Source organism: Crotalus tigris, unplaced genomic scaffold (genome assembly GCF_016545835.1).
Source record: "Crotalus tigris isolate CLP2741 ecotype Arizona unplaced genomic scaffold, ASM1654583v1 scf7180000017658.5313226, whole genome shotgun sequence".
Classification (NCBI taxonomy): domain Eukaryota; kingdom Metazoa; phylum Chordata; class Lepidosauria; order Squamata; family Viperidae; genus Crotalus; species Crotalus tigris.
Genome location: NW_024096545.1, coordinates 94737 through 110955, shown reverse-complemented (window position 1 = coordinate 110955; position 16219 = coordinate 94737).

The following is a 16219-nucleotide window of genomic DNA, read 5'->3' as shown; positions in this document are numbered from 1 at the left end:
AAAATGTATCAGGAGAAAAGATTGCTTTAAAAGTACAACTATTAAATATGACTTTTTGCGGTCTCCACTATGGATTGAGGATGAAATTAATTTCATAAAGACATTTCATTTAGAAAACATCTTGTACCTTGTTTGTGCTGTGGTGATATGTGAATTGAGCTGACAATGCTACAACACTAGAAGGAAACTACAACAGACCTGGATGCCAGCAGTGTCTCCCTGGCAACAGGACCTGTACTATTATCCACAAAATCAAATGGCCATGGTATCCTTTTGTTTATTTTCCAGTGTAACAAATGTCATTATCCAACTTTATTTTAAGTTGAACAAACTGCTCAATCTCTGCATAAGAGATAAATGGGCATAAATCAGAAATAGCACTGTCCCCAACCCAGTGGGAAATATTTCAGTTCCCCAAACACTGAATACCCAGTGTCCTTTTCTGAAAAATAGACTTTCATTAAAAAACTTTTGAACTAGAATTCAAAAACTCCATTGGAAAAAAATCATTCCATCAAAAGAAATTTTAACAAGTTTTCTTATGGACTAAATGGAAAATAACATTTCTTATTGTATTATCTGTGTCTGTGTAGCTCATCAGTGCAAGAAAATATCATATCTAACTTTTGGGTTGCCAGTAGCCACTGTCTGCCTATCACTTCTTCTTTCATAATTCCCATATTCATTTTTCTTCCCTCTGCCAACAATGGTCATGTTTATAAAGTGCTTCTTTCTCAGGTTATATTCTATTAAAATATCTAGTGAAGGGGATCTAGTATAAACAAAAACAAGCAGTAATAAATTTGTGAGTCTTCTAGGTGCCATTCCCCCCCCCCCAGTAATTCATTGTTTTAATTACAAATTAGTATTGCCTGAAAACCCCTCTGTAAAGTTAAAAATAGCATGGATAACAGTTTCTCTCTATGAGAACTATCTACAGGAAAGGGTCAGCTTGTGGCTTTCCACAGATTAAAAGTTGTTCCCCTATTATAATGTAAGACTATTCAGCAATATATCAGTAGCTATCTGTTTCCTGTCCTTTGTTTCAAGAAGCCACTTTAGACTGTGTTGTGTCAATCTTGTATATAAGCTAGAGATAGATTAAATGTCTTTCCCACTTGCCGAGATAAGAAAAAAGCACAAGCTTTGAACTGCATAGCAGTGCTGGAAAGATATTAAGTTGGTATCACATGGGAAAACAGGATGAACAAAGAAATATGGGTAAAGCCAAGGTGAAGGGCATCTTCAAGATGATATAAAAGCTACAATTACAATAGATTGCCTATATGGCTTGAAGGTAGAGATAGAAGATGAACTGTACTTAGAACAAAATTAACGCCAATTGCTGGCAGAGCAAGGGCATAAGCAACAATGATGAAGCAGCTGTGTCAGAAGGACTCAAGGGAATGGGGAGGGAGGCAAGCTCTTCACAACCTTTTTTATATGTTACCAGGAAAGCAGGTTTCCAAAATTGGAATTAAAAAAAGGAATGGGAAGTCTTGAAAAAGGTTATTGGAATAAGAGATCTTGACACATCTACAGTAGGATCTTATTTCCTAAAGTAAAAGACTTGATTTTTAGACCTAATACTAGGCACTGAAAGATTCTTTTTTTTTTCTTCCTTTTTTTGGGTGCTATTCTTTGATTCTTTAAATGTTGCCTATTACAATGGAACACCAAAACATCTTGAATAAATTCTAGTTCTCAAATTAGTGGTGATAGGGGTGCTAAAGTCAATTACAAATATTTCTAAAAATCATTACCTGGAATGGGTGGCCAGCTATCATCATATTGCAAGTAACCTGTTTATTATCTAAAAATACAGACATCAGACCACTGACGATGTTACCTAGTTTGGATAATAAAATGTCTGCAAGAAAGCAACCAAGTTCCGAGAGCTTGTATGTCCATAACATAAGTATGGACACTTCACTTCCATACTTATGTTATGGTGCCTGCCCTTTAGAACAACATTAACTCTTGAATTTGTAAACGTAATTTAAAGAAGCTCTTCAGACCTAGTTTTTCCTCCAGGCTAGAATGAGTGAGACATCCCTTGTGTGATATTTTGGTTTATTGGACTGTATTTCTTTTTCCTGGACTTTCTTTTTTCAATAATGTGTATCTTTTGAGGTTTTTTTCCCCATTGTTTTATTTTGTAAGCTACCAATAAGACAATCTGTATATGTCATAAACAAATAAACAGACAATAATTGTATGAGCGTGTGCTGTTTCCTGGACCAGGCTCCAAACCTGCCTCTTTCCAGGATGGCAGATTGTTTTAACTAATTGGCAGATTTTTTTTTATTTTTGTTCTTTTCATATCTGAAAAGCAAAAAAAGCAGAAAAGCTGATGCTTTTTGTCTTGGGGGATGCTTGTTTCTTTTTTTTTCACTTTTGCAAGTTGGAGCTTGGGCCTGCTCTTTTTTTATTGCCTTTGACCTTGCTTCATGTCATCCCCCATGTCTTGGTCACAAGCAAGCCTTTGTGTAGTGTCACTGCTACTTCCTTACAGCAAAGGAAAATAGGTGGTTTTGGAACTGAACCTCATGTTCATCCTTCTCATCCATTTCTAAACCAAAGGTTATGGTCTCTAATCACTTTTATAATTTCTGGGTGGAGATGAGGGTAGAATTCTCTGTTTATATAAGCAGTGTATATCAAATGCTTGTCTCAATTCACTTTCCCCACTGCCAAGTTATAGTGATAGTCACCCATTCTTGAATCCAAAATTACGCTGGCATGAAATTTGCTTCCTATTGATAACTCCTGTCATGCCTGTATTGCCTTTGTTTCTGCAATTCATTTGGCTTCCCATCAAACATATTGGGGATAAAAACAAAATGGATCTTAGATTTCCTCCCTCCCTCCCTTTCTCTCTCAGAATAAGAGACAAAAAAAAAGACTATTAAACAGAAAACCCTGCTACAGGGTTTAATAATAAATTAAAACTACTTTAGCTTGCAGTACAGAAAAGATGAAGGCACATGTAACAATAGAAAAAAGAGAGATGGCTAAAGCATCTTTCTGTTATGATTTAAATGAGAGATGCTACCATCCCCTGGGTATTACTCTCATACCTCACACACAGGGGCAGAATTCTACATTATAATACAGTACCATCATGGAAGAAGTTATGAAAAGGACAAAAATCAACTTAACTTTCAAATGAGACATTTTAAGAGAATCAAAAAAACCTACACTTTGACAGCAGAGTTATTTCCCTCCAATTTCTTTCTTTCTTTCTTTCTTTCTTTCTTTCTTTCTTTCTTTCTTTCTTTCTTTCTTTCTTTTCCTACCTTCTGACCTTCCTTCTTTCTTTCCCCAAACAAATATACACAACATATATCAAAAGTATTGAGAAGGAAATGCACTTTTAAACTTTATTTTGTGTGGAATAGGGCAAACATACTTTTATTATTCCAGATGTCCTGGGGTAGGACATTTTATGTGACCCATTTTTAGAATTCTCATATTACATAGCTGGGAGAAGAACCAATTACAATTGATAAAATATGTATGCAAACTATGTCCTTTACACATTTGTTTGCAACATCATTATACAAGGATGAAAGGGTTAATCTTGCATTGTGATATCATGACACATTTTTCATCATTTTTGTTTCATGGTTGGCTGAAAGTATAACAGCAACATGCAATTTGTGATCTACCACAAATTGCTGAACTACACTTTCTAGAATCCTTCACTATTAACCATGTTGACTACAGATCAGCAATATCTGGAAGACCACAGCTTTATAATATATCCGTTGATTTTTTTTTAATCATGTCACATTAATTCATAACAGGATAGCATTTCACCTTGACTTTGTATTAATAATGTGACTTATTTCATATTATTATTGATGTTACAAATGGAGTATGTATTAATAAGCTCAAGTCTTCATATGCATTTTACAAATAGAGTGGAAAAAATGAAAATGAAATTAAAATGGCAAGGATTTGTTGTCTTATTCCTCCTGTGTGTATTTGGAAGAGGTTGGTGTGGTTTTTGTTTTCTAAAAAAAATGTCGTGGTTCAAAATGAATGCAAAAGCCATAATTTATAAAAAATTTACTTCCACTGTACAGATGTTTCATTGATACACTTCAGATCTTTCAGATAATGTCCTTCTAACATGTCTTATTCCAGACCTTTATATTCATGCGAAATGAGAATTGCAAAAAACAGGTCTTTAAAGGATAAATATATGATATTTTTTCATATCAATGCTTGACTCTTGTCTTTTGGTGACTGAAGTTTTTGCATTTTAAAATGTACATGTTAGTATTATTAAGCTTAAAATGCAGAAATGGAACACATATATACATTTATCTATATCAGACTGTCATTTTGTGATACTCTTGCTTTCCTCTTGTTTACTCTGACACATACACATAAGAACAAGGTCCCTATACTCAAGACACAAAGGTTAGATTCACAAACATGGCAGACCAAAATGTGGTTTATTGGCTAATGGCCTACCATGTTGTGCATTTTCAGGCAATGTGTTTGATTTGTCATCTACTCTTTTGAATGAACTTAATTTGATTAATTCTGAAAAGTGTGCTTAATTAACATGTATGCAAATATAGGTTAAGAACCAGGCATACCATCCAGACATGATGTAAAAGGCAATCACATTGTTTTCTTCCTCTCTTCTTGCCTTTCAGAATATTCAGGGATGAGGATGTTTGAACTATCAATATCTGTACTTTGAAATTTTATCATGTCTCCCATTCTATATAATATATTAAGTAGACCAGGAGAAAGGCACTTGGCTTAAATGGACAGGATGGCATCCTTGAGTGAGTTTTACTGTGATGTCCATCCCAGAAATCTAAAAACATGTCAACAGAGAAAGAAATTTGGCAGTAGGGGGGCATATTAAGTAACATTGAGAATCTGCCAAAGGAACGTGTACAGTAGGTCCAAAATTGCCAGTTTGCTGAAAGATGAAGTTTCACTCCTCCCAAAGTAATCTGATTTATGAAAAAGGGGGAAGGTATATGAAACAGATCAAACAATTCCGTATGTTCTCAATTGCATAATGTTGATAATGATGAAAAGCTGGGATTGGCCTCACCATGAATTCAGATAAGCCTTGGATCAGATGGCAAACTGGAATGAGAACCAACTGCTATTACTGATATCTACCAAACGAAAAGGGGAGCACCAACCTTCAAATTAATATCAGGATTCCAAATATTTAGAACTTGTTATGGGAAAGAAGGGAATCATCTTGTAATATAGAAAAAGTTCCCTTTGGACAGTTCATACATAATGTAATCAGCAACTAACACTACATTATTTTTATAACTGCATGAGTTGGATGGCCATAGTAATAAGGCAAGTGACAAGGCCATGCAGAACTTTCTCAGGGCTGTTGGTTTTACTTTTTCAAGAAATTAAAATTATCCCTTCTCCAACATCAGCCCTCAATAACTCTAAGTGACACTTCCTCAGTAGGAAATAGGTGCTGTTAAGTTGACCGTGTTAATGAGTATCAAAAGAATACTGTATTAGTATAATACAGGAATGTATTATTCTGTTGCAAACATTTTGGGATCTGAGAACAGTTGCATCTCTAGAAATACTATATAAAGGGCACTATAACATTCTTCAGAATTGTAGCATACTGTAGGTAAGTCAAGTGGATGAGAAATAAACTCTTTAAGGATCTGCAGATAATTCTTTAGGGTAGGAAAGGTTTATTATGCTGCTTTCAATAGTGACAAACAATAGCAGCTCTGCTTTTACAATTCTCACTTTGTACAATTTTTTTTCTTCTTTGTTAAATCTGTTTTCACTTAAAGTATGGCAATTCAGAATGATCATAACAATACATGGCCATATAAATCTTCATTTATATGTAATCTTTATAATTCTAAATTTCAAGGCCAAAACGTTTTTTTCTCTACTCAAAGGCTCTAAGACTCTGATTTATTTTTTTCCAACATAGCAATTTGTATACAACCCATAGTTAATACAATATTCAGTATCCAAGGAAAATGCTGCAAAACCTACTACATATTTTTATAATTGTTAAAATGAGTGAACAAAATATATTTTAGATAAAAAGAATATATATTAAAAGGTATGGAAAAGCCAATATTTTTCTAAAAGGTTCCTGTTTAGTACAGTAATTCAGTTAGTATATTCAGGAAAACATTTCAGCTACTTCTCCTTTTTCTATTACTTAGTTCCAAAACTAAATTCCAGAGCCAAATTAAATATTACCCATACGTAGGTAGTTCATCAAAATCAAATATCGGGATTTTTCAGTCACATAAGTTTAGATGATTATCTGAGGTTTGCTTATTCAACTCAAAGACCTATCTATTCCATAATGTCATCCAGATGTCTTCAAAAAGAACATAGGCAGAGATATGAGGAAGAATGTCTTCTTCCACTATGATTCCGTCACAGATGTCATTTAAGATGTGAAGTCTGCAAGTCAGAAGTTCGTTCACAAGACTAATTTGTAATGATTTAAGCATTATTACTGGACTTGGAATTTTTAGAGAGAAATTCTTTTGTCATAGTCTTTTGTCTTGACTATGACTGACATTTAAACAATGGACTATAGCAAATAGTAACTTTATGGTTAACCATAAATGTCATATGCATTATATACTAACAATAAGTACTACCGAGATTACTTGTTCCTTTATTAATTTTCTCTTAAAACTGCCTAACCTGGTGGTTAACACTGTATCATGGCAGTAGATTTAACTATGCACTATACAGAAAAGAGTTTTCTTTTTAATCAGAGCTTACACTCCCTACATTTATTTTTAATCAGAGCTCACACTCCCTACAGAGTTTCTGTAACAAGCACCATAGAAAATCTGTCTACATCCAGTCTTTCCATGCTGTGCACAATTTTATATATTTTATCATGTCATGTATATTCAAACCCAAACAAAAAGCCTTTCTAACAGGCAAAATGGCATGTTTATAGATATTCAAAGCTATTATACCGCTTTAATAAATCACTATTAGCCAATTAGAACATAAGTGGAAAATCCTACATCCCAATGCCACATCGCTTTTCAGAAATTAAGTTCATCTTTCTAGAAGGGAATGTCTCTATCTTTGGACCACAGTTGGCTAAGACAGTCAGGAGAGCTTTAAATTAGGGAAGGTTGTAAGATTCATAACACAATTAGAGAGTATAAATTGGCAAGTAATGGGTTAAATACAGCATCAAAAGAACAGAAAATATAGACATAAAAGAAAAAGTATATGGAACACAGAATCTAACCACCAGAGTCACTGGGGGGGGGGCGGAGAGGAGAGGAGGAGGAGAAAGCATATCTCTACAGTATGCATATCTCAACAAAAAAGATGGACTGGATGTAATGAGGCAAAAGACTATTGTAATAGTGATTGCAGAAAAAATGGTGAAATGAATCTTGAGTTTGATGAATACACTTTGCTTCAAAGTAATAATCAACACAAGAAAGAACTGTGTGTATCAGTACAATGAACTTACCACTTTGGAACTCTCTAGGCTAAAAATATCCAGGTTAAAATAAAAGCAAGGTAACAGAAGGGATAACTTGTTAAGAGTCTACTACAGATTACTAAATGAGCCAGAAGAGAGAGATAGGTTTGGTTATGGGTATGGGTATCTTTTGAGTCAGTTGTTTACTTAAAAAAATATCTCAAACTCCGGTCCCCACAAAAACCCTATAAAGTAGTTGTGATTGCTGTGTCTGCCAGATACAAGATATACAAACTCTTGACTTGTACTCTTATCAATGACCATAATAAATATTGATTTGATAGGACTTTTGTACATGATAATTTTGTCTCTTAAGAAGAGCAATTAGAGTTCTGCTATTTTACTAACATGAATGAGACAGCTGAAGAAATTAGGGCAATGGGAACTTGGAGTGCATTAATAAAGTTAATGGTTTTAACAAAAGTTCAATAAAATAATCAAACAAAAATCAGCAAATGCAACATATGGATTTTGAAAGGCTGATTTTAATAAACTAAAGGAAATAATAAAGATGATAGCTCAAGAAGAAGATCAACAATAGCACTTAAATAATACCAGTGATCAAAAAAAAAAACTTGTAGACATCTAAAGAAGCTTATGTGGTTGAAGATATACTGTAGCTTACAAAAGAGTTCATACTAAAGAAGTGTACTTAATGGAACTGGAAAAAAATAGCAGGTTACCAAACTTTAGCTGTAACAATGAGCTCAGGAAGCAAAGGCATAAAATGTACTAAGTCTAGCAAGGAAAAATTAAAATTTCACAATAGTTAGGACGAAGCCAAAGGAGGAGGGAGTCAATACTTACTTCAAATACGGAAAGACCAAGAGAAAACAGAGAAGCTGAGCACCTCTGTTATCTCTGTCTTCACATTCAAAATAAATGGTGATTTGAGTAGCACAGACTGAAAACAAATGCATTAAGGAAGAGTGAAGGCTAGTAAGGATGTAATAAAAGAATATATAGGTAATTTGAATGCTTTCATTCCCAAGCTCTGATTAAATGTACCCTAACACATTTACAGAATTTGCTGTTGGAAGGTCTGTTGATTATCTTAAGGAGAACTGGAGAGATGCAACAAAATCAGCAAAATCAAATGTAATCCCTTCTTCAAGAAAGGAAAAGAGAGAGATGGGTCCACCATTGGCTAATTAACTCCACTCAAAGAGTTAATATTGATGGACCAACATCAAGTTGGAAATTAGTAATTCGTGGGACCAAACAAGGATCTATCTTGAGCCCTAAATTATTTAATGTTTTTATTAATGACCTAGATAATGAAATTGTTGGATTGTTCATTAGATTTGCAGATGACTTAAAGTTGGGATGTCTAACTTATATCTAGGATTATATGATTGCAATCATATAATCCTAGACAACTAGGCTGGCTGAGAGGAACAAGATGCTTTTTAACGGAGAAAATTATAGTAACTTGAGTGTGATCATTGACAATAAGATGAATATGAATTGGCAGGTAAGGCAGTTACTGCAAAGGCCAATGGACCTCTGGGCAGCATTAGAAAAACCACCGTGATAAAGGCATATCAAGTCCTTATTCTTTTTTTTTCTACATGAATGAGGGCATTCATGAAATATAGTGTGGAGTACTGGGTACCACAATTTTAAAAGGATATTGGCAGGTTGAAACAGGTTCAGTAGAAGATGACAAAGATAATGCAGGGACTTGAGGATATCCTCATGAAGAAAAATGGAAAGACTTATTGTATGATGTCTAATCCTGAGGGGAAAAAAATCAGGAAAGAGATGACAGAAAAGCTGTCGTTTGGAGGATGCTACAAAAACTAGAAACAGAAAAAATGAATACAAATTGCAGTTATCTAGATTTTGCTGGAATATAATGAAAAACATTTTGATGGTAAGATGATAAGATCTGTATAACAATGGAATATCTACCTATGAACATTGTAAGTTCTCCATTGACGGATTTTCAACAAAGAACAGTAGCTGAAGATGTGTTAATTACTTTTCCTGCATACTGCAGAAGATTAACTCTTGTGGCTCCTTCCAGCTCCACAATTCTATGATTCCTTTATTCTAAGAACTGAATGCTAAATTTCTTATAGCTGAAAGATTTTCTGTTTTGCAAGAAGAGCTGGAGAATATGTCATATTCCAGGTCTTCTGCAGAGAAATCTTAAGCCACCTTGCTTAAAAGAGAAAATAATCATTTTCAAGAACAATTTGGTAACAGTGATGCTTTTTCAGTAAATACTTTCCAAACAATATAATACTTATGTTGATATTAAGTTTTTAATGGTTTTATTTGCAAAGAATATAACAAATAATAGTAATCATCAACAGGGCGTGAAAGAGGCTAGAAAGACATAGGATACTTACATTCTTTATTTCAATTTTTTATCTGCATTGTTAGATTGTGGACAATTGATGAAAAAAGCAGCATTTTGTCTCCAAAGTTATTATTTTTCCAAAAAGACTAGGGTACATAAACATTAACATAGAAATGAAAAGAATTCAGACTGGACAGGTCAGATCCTTTAAATACATGAAATTTTATTTCATTCTTCTGGCTTTTGAAATGCTCAAATTAGGCCAGCCACAGAAAATATGCTAAAAACTCCTGAATGTTCTATTTGCAAGAGTTGGCAACTACATTAAAGGTCTGAAGGTGTTCAGAGTCAAATACTCTGTAAGTTCTTTATCATTTTGAAATTCTTACTTATAGGGACCACAGGCTCCTGAAAATAGCTTAAAGTCATTAGTGATAGTATCTAGTCACTTTAACTTATTGATCTTTTTCTCTTTTATTACCTTCAGTTTTTCCAAATATCCTTTCCAGTCTTGATTGCCTTCTCGTTATTTGTCCAAAGTATTTAAGTTACTTCTTCCAGTAAGCACTATTTTATTACTTAATTAAATATTAATGCCCCTTTGATTCCAATGTCTCTGAGGGACTCACAGGTAAAACAATTTTTTTAAAAAAATACAATTTCAAAGGAAAATAAAGATTAAATATGACTAATAAGACAAAAAGGACAAAAAAGGACAGACACAAATGAAAAAGGAACAGACCCATAGAATCCAAGAGGGCTTCATTCATCCTTGCCAAGTTCTGGTGGAAAAGCCCATTTTTCAGGGCTTTTGAAACAGTAGGGATCCATTCAAATCTCAGGGGGAATCTCATCCCAGAGGGCAGGCAATGCTACAGAGAAGGCATGCTTCCATGTTCCTGATAGATGGCATTGTTTAATCAAAGGAAGCCAGAGTACCCCAAGCTTGTCAGGTTGAATTGGCTAGGAGGATATTACAGAAGATAGGCAGTCCATCAAATAACCAGAGCCTATGCCATGAAGTGCTTTATAGGTAACAACTGACATCTTGAATTATACCCAGAAGCAAACCGGCAACCACTGAAGCTTACAAAGCAGAGGCATTACACAGTCTTACCAAGGCATACCTGTCACTACATTCTAGACCAGTTGAATCTTCTGGGTGGCCTTCTTGTCAGCTTTATGTAGAGCATGTTGCAGTAATCAAGCCATGACATGAGCAAGGTGTGAGTAACTGTCTAAAGGGTTTCCAGGTCAAAGAAGGGGTAAACCAGATGAAGCTATGCAAAGGCAGTCCTAGTCCAGTTACCACCTTCATCTATTATTAAATCATTTGTTCTCTTAAGATCTAAACTATTCTCAGCAGTCTTTTGCATTACAATTGCATTTTTTTATTCACCCTTTCTGATAGTCCATATTTCATGCCATGTTACAACTGATCATGGCCTTGACACTGTGTCCCTTTGTTATCAGTGTGATGTCTCCGCACTTTAATAGTCTGTTTAAATCTGTGTTTGCATTTCTTCTAAATAACAAGTGTTTATTTTATGGGTATAATTACCATTCCAATTATTTTTGAAAATAGAAAAATAAAGTCTGTAAGCTCCCCAGCTTCGTTTAATTATTTATTATTCTGTTCTTCTGAATAGGAACTCCTGCTTCAAGGACAAATTATGAAAAATAAGATATCTTGATAATCCATGGTTTTAAGGGATATCACAATTGACTGTGGTCTATGCATCTAAAAAAATCTGAGAAAAAAAACCACCACTTTTCTGCCATGTGGGCCAGCCTATTCTGGAGCTCTGGAGACCTTCAAAAAGTAAATGAGAGATCAGTGATGGGGTGGGGAGGAGCACGTGGAACCCAGTGGGCTAGTAAAACAAGCTCAGTGCCTGTGGAGACTTGACAGGATAGGCTGGGGGGAAATAGGCAAAGGCATGTTGCAGCATCTCTTGGTTGAAAGGGCGACCGACCACTGTGATGCTGCAACATAGGTAACTTTGAGAGTGAGTTGTAAATATCATAACTTTGAACCATCACTAAGTGAACTGTCATAACTCAAGGAATACCTGTGTATGACACTTATGTGATACTGATTTTGTTCTGATTGTATCTGGGTTGGCATTTACTTGTCCAGTGGATGTTACTAATTTCACCCCTTTTTTATGATCTGCAGGCTTTGGAGAGTGAGCGTGCAGGCACTGCACCTTTTGTATGTGGATTGTGACATTATGTATGTGTGTAAATAAGCAAAGAACGGGTAGAGATAGAGTAATGATGCAACACTGTTAGTTACAGATATATCAGATTTTGCAGACACCTTTAATGGGTAACCTTTACTGACACAATATAACAATCTGTGAAATAAATACTTGACCCTACTGGACAAATTTGGTAAGTTTTCTATTAATCAAAGTGTTTGATCATGTATAATAGGAAAAAACTATGGGATATGTAGTATTTCTGGTCATTCTACATACCCTCTTTTATAGAAAACAAGGCAGAAGGACAGAAAAATCACATATTACCATATAACATATTATCTGTTATCTAACTTTTGTCTGTTTGTACACACCATACAGTTGTACATACCATACAGTACATGGAATAGGCTATTCAGAATACATTAGTGTTGTATTTCTTGTCAAATATTCAGTTATAATTTAGTTTTGTTTTGGACTTTGGATTCTAATACCTTATGTACCTATCATTGTTGATGGATATTTGTGTCCTGTTCCTACCATGCTAAACAACCTTTTTCATTGAGATTACACTATGCAATTAGTGATGTGAGTATTCCTCGGAGGCAATATATCATCAAATTAATCAAGGATGGCAATGCTACTGGGGAGAAAAGAATAATATAAAGGTAAATAGTAGCAGGTAAAGTGGACTTGTTGTAACAACACTTTAAAAAGCAATCAATAAACATTTATTCTGTAGTTTACATTGTTACTCATTGATCCTTCTTGATCATGAGAAAAAGTGTACCCTTCGGTCTATTCAAATTGTCATAACAATGGCTGTTCTGGGGACACAAAATGAAATTAACTTCTAGGTTATCATCGTCAAGGACCATTAAGTCCTGAACTGTGAGGGACATTATGAACAAGCCATATTTTAGCCTCCCCTGAGCTCAAAGCACGCAGGTTCTGCTCTGTCCCTCCAAACTCTGACCTTCAGTAAAATTTATGTGGAAATGAAAAGAGCAGAAGAAGGCTGTAGCCCTGCCAAATGCTGATGATGTGACTCATTTTAATTATTGGTATTTGGAAATTAAATGGCCTAGGGCTTGTTTGGCAGTTTGTTTCAGGCAAAAAATGATTTAAGCTGGCTCCAGAATCCAAGTATCTTTTTACAGCAGGTGTTCAACAAGGCTCTCATTTTTCTTTTTATAGGATGTCCTTGTAAGCATAATAACAATTAGGAAGCTAGGTCTTCACATCAAGATCTCCTGTTCTATTTGACATTCCTCCTTGGGCTACTTCATTACTTATAATTTTATCAACAAGCTTCTCTCCTCGGTCTATTTTTAAAAGTGGCTTTGAATAATAACTCTGGTTGGCTTCTTTAAAAGCTGAACATCAATGGGACTGGACCAATAATACTGAATTATGAGCTGACTGATTTTTTTTTCGCACTATCAAATCTACCTTGTCACCAAGTTTGCTCAAAATATTCATTAATGAAAATGAATGCTTAAGTCATTCCACACAGATATACCCTTGGGATTAAATGTTCTTCTAGGGAAGGACCATCTATTTTTATGTCAGTAAAATTTTTTGCTGAAATATAAATCTTTAATTCTGTGTTACATTTTAATACACATTATTTTTCATAATACTAGAATTACTGAAATTATTTCAAACAAAGTAAATTGCATATACATGGAATGGAATAGTTGTCAATTGGCTGTTTTTAATTCTGTTTGGTTAAAAAAAACCACATTGTTGATTAATTATAACACTGTAACTGTTGTATCTCTTAAAGATAGGAGATTACTGTGGAAATCTGAAAATTTCTAGGTAGAAGCCATCAGAATTTGCAGGAAATAAGAGATAAATCGAAAGAATTCCAGCTATCTTTGATTCCTGTGGAATGATTCTAACTACACACAATAGTGAGTATAAGGCCAGCATTCAGTGATCTCTAGGCAATGGAATGTTTTATCTGCTGATAGACATGCATTTGCCTTCATGGTATGTTGCTAAGTAATGGCTTTACAAGCTCAGTGTTCCTGTCTGTGAATTTGTAGGAGAAGGAAGTGTAGATTGCTAAAGCTTTACAGATCATCATATTAAAATTTAATCCAGTCAATCCAAATTCCAGTTAAGCACAACTTTTTTTTCTAAGAAAAGGGCCACAATTGGTCTTTGAGTGGTGTGCTGGGACTAATGTAATACAGAATGTAATAGAGGATTAGAATGAAAAACTAAATGCAATTTAAATGTAAATGTCATTTGTATTTAAATTAAAATTGCATACAATGAATATAATGACTTAAATGGAAATACAACTGCTTTTCGGTGATGTATTTAATATTATCACCTTCTGTCATATGGAAAATAATAATTTGATATGAACACAAACAGGGCATTTGATTGTCAAGTTTTACATGTCTCTATTAAATCTCTAAAAGCTAGAGAAAATTGCCTAAAAAAGATAATCTTTTCCTCTCCTTATGCTTTGTTTGTGTGCATGTATGTGTGAAAGAGAAAAAAAGAAGGAAAGGAAAGAATCTGTTCCGTGATTATCTCTGTGTATTGCTGATAGCTAGGATTGTAATTCAGTGATAAACCAATAATACCCCAAATCTCAAATCTACCTATATACTACTAAAACTCACACTGTCATGATCTTTACCTGGGTGAAACTGTGCATCATAGGGTAACAATTTATGAACTAAGGTACATCAAATGGGCTAACTTTATAGAAAGCATTGAATGTCCAGGAACCATGACTTCCAAGGAAATAAAACTTGGGAAAGTTGTTGGCTGCTTCACCACTACTGGTTACTGCTGGATGGCTGCTGCGGTCAGGTGATCTTCATTTTCGATGTTCCTCTCTCACAATCCCTCAATTTCTTTCTAACTCAGCAGCAAGGAATTGACCCATCATGTGACTCTTAAAGAAGTAACAACTTTAAGGTACAGATAGAAAGATCTGAATATTTGTATTGTTTTATGTGCCCCTTCTTTGTCACACAAACAGGCACATGTATCTACATTCTTTCTTTATTCAGAAACTCAAGATACATACATAGTTTTAATCCTATATTTCTTCACAACAACTGTGTGAAGTAGATTGGACTAAAGCCACCAAGTGAGCTGCTGTAGCTACTGATGAAGTAGAAACTGAATATATCCAGTGTCAGTCAAACATATTAGCCACTATGCTTTAGTCCTTGCCCATCCTCTTCATTTTTCAACTGCTTCCTACTCTGATTGTAGCCCAGTCCTTTCTTTGGCTGCCAGAGACCAGATAGATCGGTTCTGCCCTAACCCTGAGAAAGTTACATGATTTTACAACTACCTTAAAGCAGAGATTCTAAACTTAAATCTAAAATCAAATCAAATTAAATTAACACTGGCATAATTATGCCATGTGGAAAGGGGGGATGTCTTGGTCAGGAGATGATACTAAACTTTGTCAGGATGGGGCTAGGAGGAAGAGAGATGAAGCAATAGATGATGAAAGGTCTGCACCTTTCCAGAATCACAAGGAAAGGTCAAGAATGAGGGGTCAAGAAAATATGAAGGAAGAAACAGAAGATCAACCTGAAAATATGTGACAAAAACTAATTATTGCAAGACTTCTTCAACAAGACAATAGCCACTTTCAACAACAAGAACTCAACAGAGAAAGATCAAGGCAAAATGCATGATGTAATATTTCTACTGATGTAGTGGCATGACTAAAGTCTGCCCTCACTGTCATGCATTTCTATTTCCTGGAGAAACCACAAATTTCTGCTGTATGAAGGGAAAGGTCATGATAGGCAATTTGTAACCTCTACCTAATGAATTCCTCAGTTTATATAACAATGATGAACCTATTGCAAATGAGTTCTGTGATTATTCAAGGGCAAATCCATCATTACATCAGTGTTCAAAAATGACATGATCATGATTCAAAGAATTACACCAAATTTATCAGAAGGCAGAAATGTCCCACTTCAGAGGACACAATTGCCAATACAGTCATGCTTTGTTCTCACTATACATAAAGTGCAAGGACAAACCATGGAGAATATGCTGATTTATCTGGAGAAACTAATATTCCAATATGGTCAGCTGTATGCTACTTTAAGCTGAGGAAAAAGAAGTGAGAATAGTAGAGTAGTTTTAAAGAATGCAGATCAACCACAAATATTGTCATAAAAAAATCATTTGCTAAAC